Source organism: Neopelma chrysocephalum, unplaced genomic scaffold (genome assembly GCF_003984885.1).
Source record: "Neopelma chrysocephalum unplaced genomic scaffold, ASM398488v2 Primary Assembly neopelma1_91, whole genome shotgun sequence".
Classification (NCBI taxonomy): Eukaryota; Metazoa; Chordata; class Aves; order Passeriformes; family Pipridae; genus Neopelma; species Neopelma chrysocephalum.
This window is the reverse complement of record NW_020897753.1, coordinates 4,961,217-4,979,827: the sequence shown is the minus strand read 5'-3', so window position 1 is coordinate 4,979,827 and position 18,611 is coordinate 4,961,217. Positions and strand designations below refer to the sequence as shown.

Sequence of the window (18,611 nt, the reverse complement as noted above, 5' to 3'; positions counted from 1 at the left end):
CTGGCAGAGGGGAAGATCCACCACCAGAAGTGAGGATAATTCCTGGTGCAAATGGACTGGCGTGCAGGGAGGCACCCTCCAGGAAGAGGCAGGACACACTGCACACCAGTTCCTGCTGCAGAGAGAAGCTCCTGGAGAGCAGGGGACTGTTAAACTGCCGTTGGAGGGCAGGAACCTATAAAGCCAATGAGGGGCCCATAAAGCCATGCAAAGTCATATTTTTCCTTTTTTTTTTTTTTTTAATTATAAAAGCTTTAACTTTCCCCTCACCACTTCTGGGCTGAATTGGTTTGATCCAGAGAGGTAGTTATGCATAAGAGCAACCACTTTATATTGAATTAGGGGATTTCTCATGCAACACATCTCACCAATTACAAGGCAGGGATGCAATTCTATGATTTATAATACATTATACTGTTAAGTAATATAACATTATAGATACAATTTGTACCTATCTCTCCATGGATTAGAGAGGTGGCACATGAAGAGTGGATCATTAAACAGCAGTGCAAGGCCAGGGGCCAAGCACTTCTGTTTAACAAGCTGCTCCAAGTACCACCCCTCTAATCCATGGAGAGAGAATAAATTGTTCCTGTGTCTTGTTATGAATTGTGTTCTTTGGGTGTGTTGGGTTTTTTTAAATTTAATAATAATAATAATTTCTGCATAGGACCATCTCTTTCTGGGGCTGAACTAGTGTAAGCTGAAGGCACTTAGTTCCAGAAAGGGTGCGAAGTCAAATTATATAATTTACAATCTGGCCAGATTTGAGGGTGCTACCCTCAACTCAGCAGCAAACTGGCTGCTCCAACCCTCTGGATGAGGGGAAACCACACTCCTGGTCAGGCCAGGAAACACCCACATCCTCCCAGCTCCGTGGCACAGCTGGAGAGGACAACCAGCTCCAAGCTGCCCCAAGTGAACAGACTGTAAACAGCAAGCATGGCCTAAGATGCAAGAGCTACATCAGGAATGTCCTGGGAGCACTCGGCAGCCCATTAGCGCCCAGTTTGGATGGATACAGCCCTCATGGGTGGTAACACCATGTTTCCAACACTTACTTCCCCAAGGCTAAGCAATTCTGTCGCCATTCCCATGGGAACATTAAAAAGCAACTGTGTCTAAGTACACCGAGGTCTTTGGGAGGACAGAGTTGACACGGTAGTACTTCAAGGCAGAGCGTGCAAACCTGCTCCACTCTACAGCCACGTGCAGCAGCTGAAGGTGAGCTCTTTGACCTCTGTCTCTTGTGTTTATATTACCTCTCCAGGGTCAATAAATGCAGATACAAATACCAGGCCCTACGGACAATACGCCACTTTATAGCGTTGGCACCGATATTAGGATTCCACGCCTTGGCTCCCAGGTTTATTAAACTCCATTATTATCCCCTTAACGATGACAACACCTTTCTGTAACAGCACAGTCGCTTGGCTCCCGAGGAGGGCAGCACAATGAAGGAGGCTGAAGATATAGGGACACTGTTAGGCTGCCTTATAGCCCCTAACTCATCATGTGACAAGTCATTGATTTCTATTGACAATTTCATCCTAATGTCAGAACGTAACCTGAATTCATCTTTCATCTGCTTCAAAAGTAAACAATGGCCCTTGGAATAAGGGGAAAGAGAAAAAAAAAAAGGGATAGTGTTAAAAAAATAACAAAAATAATAAAAAGAATCCAGCTTTTCCTCAAAAAAGAAGTGGAGAACCAAGATCGCTCAGCAGCTACACAGAGCAGAGCAAACTATTAATAGAAAACACATTATTTGACAAATTTTATCACTGCTTCAATTTGCAAATTATTCACAGATTTACTGTCATTCATTCAATTATTTTCAATTTATGAAACTATATTAAATTAGCATTATTCCACGGAAACTATTTTCAGCCTCAAAAAAAATTTCCAAGTGATATTTACAGTGTTTGCTGACAAGACATCATCACCTCAGCCACGATAAGGTGCCACTACTGTCCCTCAGCTTAACAAGCAGCTCTGAAACAAACAGGGACCAGGGATGCTCCGACCAGACCTCCGACGCTGTCTACGTTTGAAAGAGAAGATAAAAAGGAAAGGCTGGCAGGACTTGGCGTTGGCACTACATTACATTTCTATTAATAAAGAACAGCAATCAGCTCTGAAATTAATGTGGATCTGTTATCTCTTCACGCACACAAAGAATTTGTGTCTAATGTGTTCGCCTGGTCTACGATGCAAACGACGGGGCCAAAGTCACTTGGGTTTTTTGTTTCACCACCTTTGTGCCTTCGCTCTGGTGTGGTTTTGTATGTTTTTCTACAGAAAAGCACGTGCACTCATGAAGGATAAAGATCTAACTGTCAGCATGGTCCCTCTCTGCATTTCTAGAGCCCAGACAGACGTATTTCATGCGCCTCCAAAATGCAAACTGAAATTTGCTTGTTTCTAGAGTTTGGCCACCTGTTGCACTTTACCACTACTGTTTAATAGATAGGAGTTTGCACATGGTGTGGGTTAAAAGATTTATTGGACTTCAGGCTAAGACACTCCCAAAGTCCTCCACAAATATCAGACACACTGGCAGACGGGAACGCTGAGGTACAAATTTCCACACTCTGGTGAAAGAGACCCTGGAGCCTTGAAAAAAGTAAAATAAAATAATGAAAATACACCTCTTCATTTCAGTTTCACGGGATTCAAATGATGTACAAAAATTCCCTAAGCAATTTTCCTGCAGCACAGCTCCCTAATGAGGCTGGGGAAGCAGCTTCTCTCTGCACTACCACAAATAGCTACTCGGGACTGAACGAGCACAAAAGGTAAACTCAGTCTTTCAAGGTGGAAATCATGCTACTGATGCCAAGCTGCTGGTCACAGCTCAGTCATCAGCCAAACACTCTTCCCATGAAAGACCATCCCATGACATACTCTTAATTTTGAGACCTTTTTTGGGGTATGCTAATGTAGGTTTGCTTTTTTACTAATGGCTGCTTGAGGTATTGCTTCAAGTTGTCATGTTCAAGCAGCCTCACACTGAATAAAAGTAAGAAAAACATCTGGAATTACCACTTGTCCTATAAAGTTTTAGCACAAATAGGATCTCGTGATATTTAATGATATTGTCTTGGGTGACTGGAAAGCAACCAGAAAGAAATACTTCATAAGTCTAGAGACAAATAAAATAAAATGAATAGTCATTAAAAAAAGGAGGCAACAAACCAAACAGCCGAGGAGGTGTACACTGATAGGGAATTCACATTCCTTTTAAAACATTATCCTATGCACTGTCTCTTGTCTGTTCCAGTGACATTGTCTCTCCAGCTATGGCCCATCTAGCTACTCACAGGCAAAAGACAGAGAGCCCTCCTGGGATCTTGTCACATCCATCTCCCACAGGGAGAAGAAACCTGACAGTGCCTGGGACATCTTGGCAAGAAGAAGCAACAGAGAGCAGCCAAGAAGGGAAGCAGGGAAGAGATGCATCTCTCAGCGGGGAGGAGATGTATCTTGATAGACTCCCCCTCTCCTTCTCCTCCAACCTCCGGGCCCAGCTGGACTCCACGTCCCAACTGCTCTCCCCATTAGGACGGGGGAACGTGGGAAGCGCACGGCTGGCAATGCACCCGGCAGGCTCCGAGGGATCCGAGAACACCCTCAGGTTCACAAGCACCCGGAGTTTGCCAAATCATTTCAGCTCATCTCTAATTGTCAGCGATCTCTATTAGCTCAGTAGTGTGGCTTTGACATAAGGATGAACAGAAGGGTTGTTACTGGCTAGTGATAGGAGAGGAGCTTCTGGTCCAAGGAAGAAAAGCATCTTCCATGGCAGAAGGAAAAATCTTTTTTTCCTTCCCACATAGGCTAAACTATATGAAAGGCTAACTGACAAAAGACAAAGGGACTACACAACGGGTGCCCATCAGCTTAGACTTTCCCTTAATATCATATTAAAAAAAGAAAAAAGGCTTTATAGCTTGCTTCTCAGTATTAAGCAATAACAGATCCATTTTATAATTGTCTCCAAGAGGAATAAGAAAAGGAAAATAGCACCATGTGCATCTATCATAGTACAGTATGACTCCATTTGAGTCCTCAGCTACAGCAGATAGCTGGTTTGATGGTGGCAGCTCCTTCTCCAGAGTACTTCCCTCTCTACTGACTGGTCCCTGTAAGATCCAGAGCCATGGTGCAACACTCCCTGTGCCACCTGAAGCTAAATTTATGTAGATGGAAAGAAAAGGGAGAAGGGAAAAAGAGTCTCGACTACACCGAGACCACCACACTTTCTCAGATTACGCCAAAATTCTGATCTTTCCATGTTATTTCCCTGAACAACAGGCCAAGTTAATAGGACCTAAAAATACCCCAAACACATTTTTGGTTTTGCAAACAGTGTTTCATTCATGCATGTCTGCCCAGTGATGCATCGTTACAATTGTAATGAGACCACTGCCAACCCTGGAAGAGTATATTGCTTGGTGTACTTGGAATGCTAAAGAGGGACTGAAGCCATACAGGAGGTTAAAATGAGTTTCACTACACAGAAATGCGAGAGAAATTAAGTCAGGCCTGGAGCTAGAAGTTACTTGAGCTTCCCAAACAGTCCAGGGCCACAGCCACTGCTGCCTTAGACTTAAATTTTTGCCCAACACAAACAGCAAAAGCATCCCTTAGATCCCAAGGGCGGTCTCAGTTGCACGTTAGATCCTGGGATGGAGTCAGGCATTCAGGTGGTAACTGCACCCCCTCACAGCAGCGGGCGGCTCTGCTGCTGGGGATGAGACGTTACCACAAACAGGGAACATAAACCAACCCTAAATTAAAGCGCTCCCAACATAACGCAATTACACCACATAATGTTTACTTATCTTATATACACTCAGAGGGAAGATAAATGTCTAGTAAAAACCACAATCCACTATTAAACAGCTATAAAATACTTCGCTGTCTTCCCATTTCAAAAGCTCCCATAGTATAAATAGTGGTCAAAAGTTCAGTGAACTGTCTTGTAGTCTGGTGCTCCATTCAAACCCTGCTATTTCCAGAGAGTCTCCTGACACCGTATCTAATTTCCAAAATGAATATGCTTTAATTTTCCTTCTTCATGCATTGTGCTTTTTCCTCATTTAAAACAGCAACAGCCTCTGGCAGTAAAGGACATCACATTTCTGTGCGAGATGAAGCTTTTTTTTCCCCCGATATACAGGAGAATGGCATGGGTCAAGGGAGAAAAAATGTATGCAAAAAACATCACACCCCACTGACCCCAGTATATTTTACATTACAATTTTGCCATTTCCAATATAGGTTCATTTTGCAGTGGACCATATCAGCCATATTTCAGGATTTACACAAAAAAAAAAAAATTCAGTACCTGGAGCATTGTCTGCATACGGTATGTCCTAATGCAATATATGGATTGTCTTATTAATGTGTAGTGTAGCTTGCAGAGAACACACAGGCATGCAGGGAATATTTATGCATGCCAGGGAGGCAGCACAGGTGTACCTATTGGGAACGGGCCTATACATTTAATTATCTCTGCAGGTAATACACAAGTGCATTTTTATGTCTTAAAACCCAGCCTGCTCCACCCCTGAAATCAGGAGGGTTTGCCACATAAGCCTTCCTCCCCTGAGCCTTTAAAGTCCCCAAAATGGAGCACCTGACACAGGTTCAGCCATTTAAGCTGAGGTTGCCATGCTTTCAGTGGGCAGCAAAAGGAGCTTTATCCCCTGGTAGACATTGAAAGGCTTTCTTCCACCTCTAGCACAGGTGGAGATGACTAATTAATCCAGAGCCTGATTGGAAGGGCCCGGAAGGTTCTGGTAGCTCCTCGGGACTTCACTGCCACCCTTTACCCCCGAGGGTTTAAACGAGGGCCAGCTGTGCCTTGTTAACACTGACGAGGTTCTCTGAAACTCTGGCAGTGAAAAATAAAGATGCACCTTTTGTTCTCCCAACCCTCCTCCGAGACCAGGGAAAGGATGAAGTGGAAGCTTGGGGCAATCCCTGTTTTAACCGGGGTAAAATCCGCAGACTCAACAGGAGCATTGCCTGACTAAAGCCTGTAACAATTCTGACTTCATGTACTGCAAAGACCATAATGCTCACAGAACTGGCACATCTGACCATTACAAACAAAATCATCATCCGCTATTTTGACAGAAAATCAAAGAAGTCTGACTTAAGAAGTACCAATTCCCATAAAATCTGGCTGCTCTCTCCGGATGATCAGCTAGGGCAAACGCTCACAAGAGAGGCAACACATGCATACAGGTGTCTAAAGGTTAAACATGCCAACAAAGCAGAATTATGGAATGGGGGTAAATATAGTAAGAGGAGGGCTTAAAAAAATTAAAGGAAAAAAAGAAAGACAAAAATCATCATTTTTCACATCAAGCAGCTACTCCACCTTGCAACTGCCATAGAAAGGAGCAACTTCAGGCCCAACAATCATCAAACTTTCTCTGTTTATCACCTCAAAAACCCCTGAAGCTCTGCCCCGCTGCAACGCTGTAAGACTTTAAGAATAACAGAAAGACTTACATGAAGCTCAGGGTGGCCCAGGACAAGGAGATCCACGTGGCTGGATGGAGCTGCTCTGAGGGAACGTGGAGCAGCACAAAGTAAAGCTGCCAGCACCAGGAGCAAACTGAAGCTCAAATATGGTGGAAACAGCTCCAGAGGTGTTTGGGATACATTAATTAACTCCCTTTAGCTCATTGGCTGTAATCACTCCACACCTGCCAGGAGCCCTGACTCAGCTGACCCTAATTTCTGGTGTGGATCTCCTTCTGGGGTAGATAAAGCTGCTCTAGGTAATTTCAAAGTCCTGGCTAGGGCACTAATGAAAAAATTAACAGGAGGTAGCTGGAAGATTCCGGGGACAGAGGTGGGGACAGCCTGCTGAAAATGGCCCTAAATGTAATTGCAAGAGCAGCACTTTTTTTTTTGGTGTTATTTTAAGTAGAAAGGGTAAAACATGCAATATTTTCTTCAGCTGTTAGCTCTCTTAAATGTCACGGAGAAGCATCCTGTTGCCTGGCAAGTTGTGGACTCGGGGCTCAACAGGTTTGCTTGCTTATTGTCAGCATTTACCTGAACTGGTTTTTAATAAAAGCGTTTGAAGAAAGAAAATCTCCTGCCTGAGACGAGGCGTTGGGAGCCTGAGTGGAGGCCCCTGAGAGTTGCTGGGCTACTTAGTGGCAGTCAGTTGCATCCCTGATATATCCCATTCCTTCATAATTGCAAATCCCCTCGGTGCTGCTCTGCACAGGACCAGCTCTTCTGTCAGCGGTTATTGGATGGGAACTGACGCTGGTGTTTACACATCTACAGTCTCAAGAATTTCAGTATCTCTCTGGCAAACATTGCTGTGTTTCAAGTGGCCAATTTGAACAAGCTGGATGTGGTTGAGGGCAGGACTTGGTCCTTTCCATATTCATCCAGGGCTTTGAACTTCTCAAAACGGACCTTGGTTTCATATAATAATAATAATAATAATAATAATAATAATAACAATAATAATAATAATGTTCCCTTTGGCTTCAGAGCACCAGTTCCATCAAAGTACTGACTACTGAAAGTTCAACTGCTAATGGCAAGCTATTTTGAAAAGGGAAAAGTCTGGAGGCAAATTATGAGGGAAAGAATAGATATTAATCATTTTTTAAGTCATTCTGTCTCAGGCATTATTTTCCTTTCTTTCATTATTCATGATGAGTTTTTTGCTTCAAGGCCAAGTGAATTCACAGGGCCTGACCCATCCAAACACAACCATGACTGTCTGAACAATGCGGCCCAGCTGAGCCTATAGATAAAAAAGAACCCAAATGGAAAGAAAGAAGGAAAAATGATAGTTTTCAACAGTGTATCTAAACAAACACGTGAAAGTACGACCCTTCTTTTGAATAGTTCATTTCCCAGTACTCTGCCCACTGTGTTGCCATCCTGGTAGGGGAACTGGGGAATGGGAATCCCAACCAGCAACCCATTTCATCTGCTGTTTCTCTCACCCCACCTCCCCAGCCTCCAAAGCCACCTTGGTGATGTCAAGCCTCCTTTGGTCAAGGGAAGGCCTCTTACTTTTTCTTTTTCAGCTTAATCCCACAGCTAATGGAAATTCAGTAGTTTCACTTGTAACTTGGGTGACCTGCCCAGCCTTTTGCTGCTGCAGGGCACAAGCACACACTGTGAAGCGAACCTGGAGCCATTTGCAGCTCTCTCTGCTGAGAAATTGAAGAGCTTGGAGGAAAAAATCTTAATCCAGGAGAGGGCTTTTCCCCCAAAACTCCCTCGGGAGAGGTTTTCCCATGTTGGGTGTGCAAAGCACCAGGATTGCTGTATTAGGACACAGATGGACACCATGTTTGTGGCAACTTCCTCTTGAAAGAAGCTGTCAGAGCAGAAGCAATGACAATTCCCAGGCCTGTCTTCTCCCCCTCCAGTAATTCTCAGCATCCCCAAGTAGCTCCATCTTTGTATGCTGCCAAAATAAAATGGCAGTTCAGGGTTCCCTTTGCTTCAGGGGAAAAATGACCCAACAAAGTTACTTTGGTATATTTACATTTGTAACCACGTTCCCTGTAAGACAGGAGCTTGCAATGGAATATCTTTGGCAACCCTGAAGGCAAACTGATGTGCTTTGCCCACTCTGAAACAAACTCAGCAACATGAATCCTCTCTCAGAGCCCACAGATGTGTGCATCTGCAGAAGATGCTGCTAATAATTAATAGAATTGTACAACCCCCTTGATATATAAATACACAGACAGAGCCTCACATTTTGCCTGCTTCTCTCTAACAAATACCCAAACTGAAACAAATTTAATAAGATACATTACACAAGTCTGCAGACAGAAGTTGTATGAAAATTTTAACTCTCTTCAGCAAGAAAGCACTTCTATTTCCAGTAACGCTGGCAGCATATACTGTAGCTAGGCAGCCGCATTTATTTTCAATTATCATTTTTGCCTTTTTATACAGCATAATGAAATGCCTGGTAAATTATACATTTTTGTAAAACACAAACTTGTCTCTTTATTTGCAGCTCAAGTCTTGCAGTATCGTTTTGTCTGCATTAGTTCTAGCTCTTTATGAGAGGCCAATTACTTTTCTTAGCTGTAATATGCAGAGCGTGGTATCTTACTCTTCAGTCCTGGCTGAGACACAGCCTGCTGCAAAATGACCACATATAAGGCTCAAACCTTTGGAGAAAAGGTGGGAAAATTCCCAGCACCCTGCTTGCCAAAGCATCACCCATAAATCGTTTGCTCCAGTTTCGATACCTAAGATTTTCAACCCACCCCCTGCTAAAGAAAAGCATATTTTTTAGGGGGGAAAAAAAATGTGTAGAGCTGCTTCCCCCAGTCTCCCTTTAGAAAGATGCTCTCATGGCAGATGGATCTCAATATGCCGTCTCCCAAATCTCAAGCAACTCTGAGAATATAAAGTTCACTTATACCAATGGGCCATATATATCTACACCTCTCGATTCCCTGTCTCTTTAACTGGCACTTTGAACTAGTGAACACCTCTTTAATCTTGCCCCATTATCATCCTAATAGTACCTCCCGATATTCATAAATGTCTAGCAAGACTTTCAGCTATTTGGTATGAAGAAGAAATATCCAGCTAAATTGAGAAGATTACCACATCACCACATAAATCAGTGACAGGCCGCGTGTTATTACAGTTGATTTTTGTTGACAGTTGGCTGTAGGCAGTTGTGTTTCAAATGCCTTTTTTCACTGGGAAATTAAACAAAATTCCATGCAAAATGCAGCCCTCCAGTTCAAAAACTGCAAATCCAAAATTAGCATTTCATACTTTAAAAGGTAGCACAGCACAATTTTCCATTGAAAGGTCTGTACAGTTGTCACAAATGGGTGCTTCACACATGACACTAATGCTACCGATGCCTTTTAAGAAAGCCACCTTTCTCTGATATTATTTTCTTCCCCTAATAATCTGCATACACTATAGTTCATCCCTACGGAAAAGAAAGAGAGCTCACTTACTTATCTCTCATATGGGAGCATTATGCTTTCAGCAATTCAGACAGATAGGCTGGGTGGGAGGGGGGTGGGTTGCCGAATCCTCCGCGATAAGAGGGAACGAATCGTGGCCAGCGAAAGGTTAATCTTCCCTCTCTCCAAGTCCCTCCTTCCGTGTCAGCATAACCTGGAGAGCAAAGAAAATGCGAGACTTAACAGAGTGAAAAGACGCACCGGCACAAAACACTGTTCCTGCTGGATCGTGTAGCACTTCACATACAGGGCCACGCGTGACCTAATTAACAAAAAGCCGTTGCTACAAAGTCAGGGAAGCAGCTTGGGTGACACCAGAGAGGACCAGAACTTGCGAAGGAGTGTCTGCTTCCAGCAGCTGCTGATCTGCCAGTTTTTGGCTCAGATATTGCCCGCTGCTAAGCCAATTTTTTAGGGACTCTGGTGTCAGCAAGTTGATCAGGCAGCAGTAGTTGAGACAGAGTGCCTTCCCCTTCTCAAGACAGATCCCGGGGGCATTGGCTTTGTCTTGGACAATAGCTTGGAGAAACATCACCACCACAAGGAGTTTACATTTTTGGATACAGATATATATATAGATAGATATCTATATAGATAGAGAGAGAGAGAGATATGTAACATAGTGAATTGAAGCAATGCTCTGCTTTCTCCTGGGCACAGGGACAGACATATAATGCAGTCTGTCAGCCAAAAGATGTTACATGTGTTATCGTGCAAATACTTTGCTGGCAGCTAATTGGCTTCTGGCCACACAGTCCAACATCCTCCAGCCAGAACCACTGGGTTGAAAACCAGATCACCAGCCAATTGCAATCTGGTTCATCTTTCCCTGGTGTTCAAGGGCACAGGCGTGAGGACACAGGGATGAAGACCCATGTGAAGGATCACCCTTTCTCCCAGCCCTGTCCTCAGAGAGGAGCTAAGGATGGAGAGTCCACTTAGTGACCTCTGAGCTGGGTAATCCCACTGCTTGTAACTGAGAGGAAAATACGTTCATAGTAGCCAGTGCTGATAAAATTAAGTATTTCAGTCAATATTGAAATGGTTTAATCTGAATTCACCATCAGGCATTTTAAACAGCTGTCTCGCTCTCATTTGCTCATGGCTGGGTCAAGGTTTAGTTTTTACAGCATGTGCCAAACCTTTCCCTGGTGTAACTTTGCTGACAGAACCAGACAAGATGTCCAAGGGAGCCTGGCCCCAATCATCCATGGAGTGTCACCCATAAAAAAAAGCTCTTGACACTCTGCAAGTGGTTGGTTTTGCACCTGATTACAGCCAAAGACTAAATTAACGGAGTCAATCACAGTGAGATACTGGTTGGTTACCAGTTGCCCTGCTGGGGAAAAAGTACAAGGCCAAGAAGGATGGAAAATGGAAGCACAAGAGAAAACAGAGAATATGATGGATCAATCCTGTGTTGCCTGTTGAGGAGAGGTTGGAAACAGGACAAAGCTTTGCTGTTGAGAGAGCTGCATCCTATAGAGAGCGATTGAATGATTTAAGGTAGCACTTGTACAACACGGGAAATATTTATACTTAAGATCTGTAGGGAATATAATAAAAGGGATTATGCCACTAATATCTTCTCTTCTAACTCTATTTAATATCTTAGTATCTAGTTCCCAGTGAATATTTTTTGCAAATTTTTGAAACGCACAAGAGGGACCGGCTCCTTGGGAAAACCAGGCAGTGAGGAGGCACAGACCGAACTGGCAGCGTGAAGGAGCATGGTCCAGGGGGAAAACGATTTTCCCACCAAAAAAATGCCCAACAAAACACAAAGCAGCAAAAACAAAGGCAGGTTTTAAGTACAAAGCTGCCCATTCTGATAAAGACGGGGAACCACAGTGCACAGTCACTGGGGAGAAGAGGCTGAGCTGAACGAGACAGTATTGCCAAGGATAATGCTTGAAACGACATCTGACAAGGACTGCAACTGCAGGCAGAAGGTGACTCAGTTTGTATATACAGACAGGTATTTTGTGTCACATGAACTCCTGAGAAGTGTGGCAGCTACCTGTGCCTTCAGAGGTGAGACAGGTTGCTCACTCCATGGTACAGGAGAGCCCTCCTCCAGGTCCATGCTCTCGCAAGGAGAACACGGAAAGGCTGATGGAGAGGAGGGAGAGTTGGGAGCACGTGTGCATCCTCACCTGAACTAGAGGAAAGCATCACAGGTGTCAGGGGCTGCCAAAGAACACACAAGGGCTTTGCTTGGGCAAGAACCCAGTATTAAAGCCCAGCTGTGGCAAAGCTGATGTTGTGCCAAGGCATCCCACTGCATCAAACAGCCTGGCAAAACAAGTCAGCAAACTCACCTAAAGAACACATCAACAGTAGAAATTATCTTTAAATGGAGAAGATGGGGTGGTGGTGGTGGGAGCAGGTGAAGGAAAGGAAGTACAGGGACCCTGACCAATAATCACAGCAGAGCAGGTCTCTCTGAAGAGCCTGCACAGCTTTGGAAATGGAAAGACTTCTCATGCTGTTCCTTGACATGCAGTTCTTGAAAACATTTGGCTCTCCTAAATGTCTGGGTTTTGACCTTCACAGCTTTGGGAATGGAATGCCTTCACAATGCTGTTCCCTGACATGCGGTTCTTTGAAACGTTTGTATCCCCAAAACTTCTGGTTTTGGCATCCCTACAGACACTGTGTAAAGGGAGAGCCACCGGGTTTCTTGTTTCAGTGCATGTGATGGGTGCAAGTCATCCCTCCACTCATCTGGTATCATTTTCTGCACAGCCCAGGTGATTACATCCAATAGTAATTTTTGTACCAAACCCAGTAAGATGCGATGAAATCCCAGCGCTTGTTTCACGGAGACATCCGGCTTCGACTGAAAGATCGCACTCAGCTTTGGATCACAAGCCTGGGGATGTCATAAGAACAAGTCAATTATTCCACAAATGAAGGGAAATACTTTGCAAATTTTAGCTGAACTAAGTAAAGAAGAGAAACAAATCTGTAAACCATCAAATGGTGCATCTGTTTATAATTATTATCATGCAAGAAATATTATGTTAGTTGAGCAACATAATTTTTTGTGTGTTTTGGGATTTCCTACTTTGCATCTTTTTGCCTACAGATCTATATCTCCAGAGCAGATAATTTCTTTTTCCTGATGCCTCATATAAATGCCTCCTGACAGGAAATTTTTCCTTTCAAAGCACAGTACCTGTGGCTGTGTTTGGAAAATGCAGTTCAAATACTATACTTTGTTCTTACAAGTTGTGAGTAATATCCAGGCTCGTTCACGTGGTGAGAGCTGTGCTCATGACAGGAATCTTGGAATAATGTCAGGTGGCCGTCGCTCACAGGTCTCAGGCTCTCCTGACTCCAGGCTCATCCATATTAGCAGCTGAAGCTGTATTAACTGCTGGCCAAATAACAGAGGTATGGAGGCTTAATGCACTGTCTCCAGCTGAGGTGCCCAGCAAGCTCTTCAGGGAAAAAATAAATTTATAAAATATCCTAAGGGATATGTGAGAATCGGAGCTGAAATTTAGTATTTTCCAACTGCTCTCACCCTTCCTCCTGGGACTGCCGCTGATCTTTGATCACTTCCCTCATTTACAAACGCTGTCATCTCGCCATTCTCCTTCTACTCCGTATCATTAATACAAATCTGGAAACAATGGCTTTCTCACTGCTAAAACATTGCAACATCCCACTATTTGTTTCCTCTTCTAAAATGGATCATTCATTATAACCCATATCCCCCAAAGAATTTTATCACTTGAAACCTGTTTGCAGTGAATCTAAAGTAGCCGGAAAATCATCTCCTCAGAAATTCCTGCGTACGCTGGAGCCGACTTCTCCTGGAAGCCCAATAAAGTGCCGAGTCCCTCTGCAGGCAATATCCATTTTTCTTCTTTCTGATACAGTCTCCAGCAGTAACCCCTGCAGCTGTGCACGATCCATTTTTTTTTTCTGTTGCTGCTGAAATTCACTGCTCAGCCACGTTAGCTCTTGTACCCACTTCATCCCGGAGAGTTGCGATAATTGCCTCCTTGCTTCACCGTTCCACCACCTCCATGCTTATCGCAGAGGTCAGCTTTTCTTTTATCTCTCCTATAACCAACTCGTTATTTGCTGCTTTCTCTTGCAAGGGACAGGCTGCTGCTCCCTGACTCCTGCCCTGCTCCACTTTTCCTCGTGTTTGCGCACCTGGTTTGAATATTTCTCCCCGAAAGGACATTTCTACCTCTCAGCATTTGAATGTAGTATTTTACTTTGTTGTCCATCATCCCCAGCAGCAGCAGAGGTTTGGGTGAACACTGACTTCTGTGATGGAGTTTCACCAAAATACTTATAAGTACAGTTTGGGAACTGTGTGAGCAGGGATTTTCCCAAAAGATCTGGGCAGCAATGAGGATCATGAAGGGGTTTTGTAACAAACTAAACAGTTGTAATGTGCCCACTGCTTTTTACTTCCGGAAGGTTATGCAACCTAGTAGTGTTAAAATATGTTACAAGTGAGGCTTGGGGACCCAAATTACCAAAATGCTGCTGGAAAAGAAATGCTGAACATAAAACAAAGTAACGCAGAAAATGTTCTGTGCTGCTAAGGGTAAAAGCAGCTATGGCTATACAATATTTACCATCAGGGAAGCTCAGACCAATGCTCCCTTTGAACTACTCACAGTAAAGAATAAACACCACTGCCAGTACGTGCATGGGTGAAAATTTAAAGTGCACAAAAGGGCAACCACCCCTCGCTGTTTTACAAGTCCCCAAACTATCTAAACTGTTGGAGTCACTTACAAAAAAGATGCAGATGATCAAACTATGGGCTAACCCACAGAACTGAGGAGGACTTTTTCTTGGGACACACAGTTTTTTGAAATAACAGCAAATTCTGGACAACTGAGGCATGGGTAATAAGGTCTGGGAAGCGCAGGCAGAACCAGGGTTGCTAAAATCAGCCTTGAAGTGTCACTCACAAATTCTCACCAAAGCACTGTGAGAGGAGCACAGACAGGGCAACTTTTGCAGAGATACTAATGACACTCGTACTTCCAGGGGCTTTCAGAGGATATTTTGTGCTCGTTTCCCTGTTTGAAAACGTGCCTCTCCACGTAACACGAGAGGTCTTCACATTTTTAAATAACACATCCACTCATGTAAAATATCTCCTCCACTGCTCCATGGAGCAGCAGTGATGCTGCCTGGAAACACAGGCATTTTCTGGAAATACAGGTGTCTCCAGCTTTTCAATCCATGCCAGCTCAATGCAGTTGAACTTCTAATCAATGATAACTCATTGTAATATTGAGGACAACACTGACCAGGCACACATGCATAAAAACCCCAATTCTTTGCTGTGCTTAATGTCATCGTGAAGTCGACACAAGCTGGGAGGTCACACACTCAGCACACCGGGACAGAGCACTATGGCTTTATCCTGAGGCCACCAGAACAGCAGAAGAGGGAGAGTCTAGTCCCACATCTGCCACCAGCAACCCCAGCAACCCTGAGTCACTTTACTTCCTTTTCCCCCTCCACCATGGTCTATTTAAATCTGAATCTCTGTGAGACAGCAAATGTTTTTCTTCAATGGGGTGTGCAGAGTTCCTGCCGTGGTGGGACTCATGTCTCAGCTGGGACTCTGAGGTACTGGGGCAAGAAATCAAGCAGAAAGAGCAGGTGAGAAGCAGCACCTCTTGGCCTCAGCAGAAATCTGATTTCAAAGGTGGCTTGTTTTAAACAAAGAGAGCAAAATACGCTTGGGTATCGTTCAACTTTGCACATTACTTGCTACCTTTGTTTCTTAAGATGAGTGAAAAGGCAGCCTGTGCTACCATGGTGGAGAATTTAGGTTTTGCAAATTACTCTGTTTCTGTGTCCCAGAGACCAAGCCAGGGGCCATCTTTTCATGAAAGGTCCATGAGTGTGCCAGCCACCTCTCACTTCCCATTTTGCTTTCAGAAAACAAACCAAAGGCCACACGATGCCACACAGCGTTAAGGCACAGAGTCTCCTGAGCCCAGCGGGACCTCGACCACTGCCATTTCAGTAGCAGACAGACACCAAAAACATCTGCAGAGCTACTGGGGCGTGTGGTGGCCACTCCACATCCGACACCTGTGATGCGGGGCCCGGTGGAAAGCCCCGTGGCCAGATCAAAAGCAGGGCTGGCAGTCTCAGCAGCAGGTCTGCTGACACATCACGTCCCGGCATGGAGGGGACATTCAGGGCCAGCTCTCAGGGACAAAACACTCCAAGCACAAACATCTCCTTGTCCCACAGGGCAACTGGTGCCAATGCAGTGTAAACTGCCCCGGTGGCAGCAGGGACGTGACATCCTTGGTTCTTGCAGGCAGAGACACCATCCATGTGCCCAGAGCCAGAGCACGACCCACCAAGCTGCTGCCTGTGCCCGGGGACAGCTGAGCCCCAGCCTGACCAGGATGCTCCCACGTCCTGGGAGGAGCTTTTTCCTCCTGCACCTCCTATCACCCACGTTTAGGAGCACCACCACTGCACTGAATGCATTTGCAAGGCCCTGTAATGGCTAAATTACTATTTTACACTTCACAGGAGTGGGCATGAGGAAGCCCCACTTCTCCTTCGTGTACTTGTTACTTTGTACCTGTTTCTGCCTCCCAAACACATTGGTGTTGCTTACCGTGGCTGTCCCTGCGGATGTGGGCAGGGCGTGTGTTCAGCTTCTCATCTGAAACATTTGCATGAGTGGCCGGTTTCCTCTCCCCCCACCGGGGACAGGAGTATCTTTCTCTCACTTCTCTATTTCATCGTGATCTATACAAGTAAGTTCAAAAGGGCAGGACGAGGGTCTGACACATCCTGATGCTTTGACTCACCCCCACAAAAAGTTATTGGCATCAGTACAGCTGAAGCTGCTTGTTTCCCCCCCAGCCTCTTTAATTTCTGTTCCTTCACCACACATCAACAAGCTTTTACATTCCCTTGCTAACTACTTTGTTTCTCACACTCACAAAAAAACATATACATGCCTATACATACGTATACACACCCAAACATACATCTACACACCCATACAGGCCATTTATCAGTTAACTTTGGAAAAAAATTTGATTTATCTACTCAAGATACGTAGAGGTTGTGGCCTTCAGCCTGACTGGCTTTTAAAAAGCCAGCAATGATAGATATTGTAATAGTTTTTACCAGATTAACATAAAGATTTCGGCACTGAGGAGTTTTTTCTTTCTTTTTGTTTTGTGCCAAAGACCATGGTTTGCACTCTGCATTTTTTAGCCCAGTAAAAGTTGTGTTATGCATGGTACCTTAAATTCCCCGTTCTCCAGCCCAGAGCAATCTGTCTCTGTGTGTCACACTCCCAGTCTCCCCGTCTGAGTACCTATAAAGGGAGAGCCAAATAAAATGTTGTGAACGCTGCTCTCCGTTCTCACTCACTAAAACTTTGTTGAATTTGCCTAGTTTTACACCTATTACAGCTCAAAGACTGTTTGCTTCTCCCCTGCAGGGTTGTGGAAGCAGCAAAAGTAGTGGGGAAGGAAAATCTTCAGACCAGCTCACTGGTTTCTCCCTTTAAACTGCTGAACAGAAGGATTAAAGTCTCAAAGTTTTATTTTTCTCTGGGTTTTTTTTATGACTGGCTGCCACAACTAAAAATGCCTCATTCTGTATCAGCAGCTTTAGTCACACTGATAATTCAGATTTCCAGGCAAGATGATCCTTCCTTATGGTTTTTCTCTAACAACAAGAGTTCAGATAATTTTAATCTAACAATTGACTTCATTCTCTCGTTTGAGTTTTCCTTTTCCCCAAATGGCAGAAGAAAAAAAAAAAGGGAAAAAAAAAAAAGAAACACAATTTTTATTGCATGGAAAATGCCTGAGGGAAACGAACTAAATTCAGCACTAACTTGCAAAGGCAGATTTTAAAGTTGCAAAATCAGAGCATAATTTGGCCCAATATTCTGTTTCGGCATTTGGCTCAGCAGAGAAACCGGGACGTGTTTTTTCCTGCCCGTGAATTATTGTTAAAATGAAAAATGAGTTTTCATAGACAGGGAAGTATCATTGCTGCAAGCAAGCATGAACAATGCTAAATCTCAGTCATGCATAAAACCCAAGAAGTGGCCAAAAAAGCTCTTTTCTGAGAAAGCTGGCAATCCCTGCTTTGGAAAGTTGTGCGGTCCCCCACGCCAACTTGCTTTACCAGCGCCGTCTGTGGAAATTGCTCTCCTTGAAACAACATCTACCTAATTTGTAGCAGTTAATAACTAACAGCATATAATTTTAAATCCCAGCCACACTTTGCTAATTCCTGCTTTTAATTAAACCTGACTCGTAACAATGCGGGAAGCGGGGATTTGATAGGTGGGATGCTGGAGCCGCAGCCTGGGATGAGCAGGGCCGGCAGTGGCAGCACTACCCCATGTGTGCTGGCACGGGCACGCCTGGCAGGACCCCCATCCACTTCTCCTAAGTGTGCATATTAATTCAGAGTCCTGCCAATCAGGGCTGGTTACTATGGTAATGGTGGGCCTAAACTAATCAAGAGCCACTCACCCTTCTCTGCAAGTAGGGACGAAGAAGTCCGTGGTCAGAATCCAGCCACAGAGCTCCTCTGGACCGAGAGACCAGG

At 44.3% G+C, this 18,611-nt stretch overlaps 1 long non-coding RNA gene across 1 annotated transcript in view; it reads right to left on the bottom strand.

The window, feature by feature from the left end:
- The window catches only part of LOC113972345, a 155,782-nt gene extending 137,171 nt beyond the window's left edge, over positions 1-18,611 (bottom strand). Inside the window, exons 1-2 of the long non-coding RNA XR_003535861.1 lie at positions 18,536-18,611; positions 10,002-10,164 (exon numbers count right to left, since the gene is read on the bottom strand). This is a non-coding gene — a long non-coding RNA (uncharacterized LOC113972345). The remainder of the gene's footprint in view (positions 1-10,001; positions 10,165-18,535) is intronic.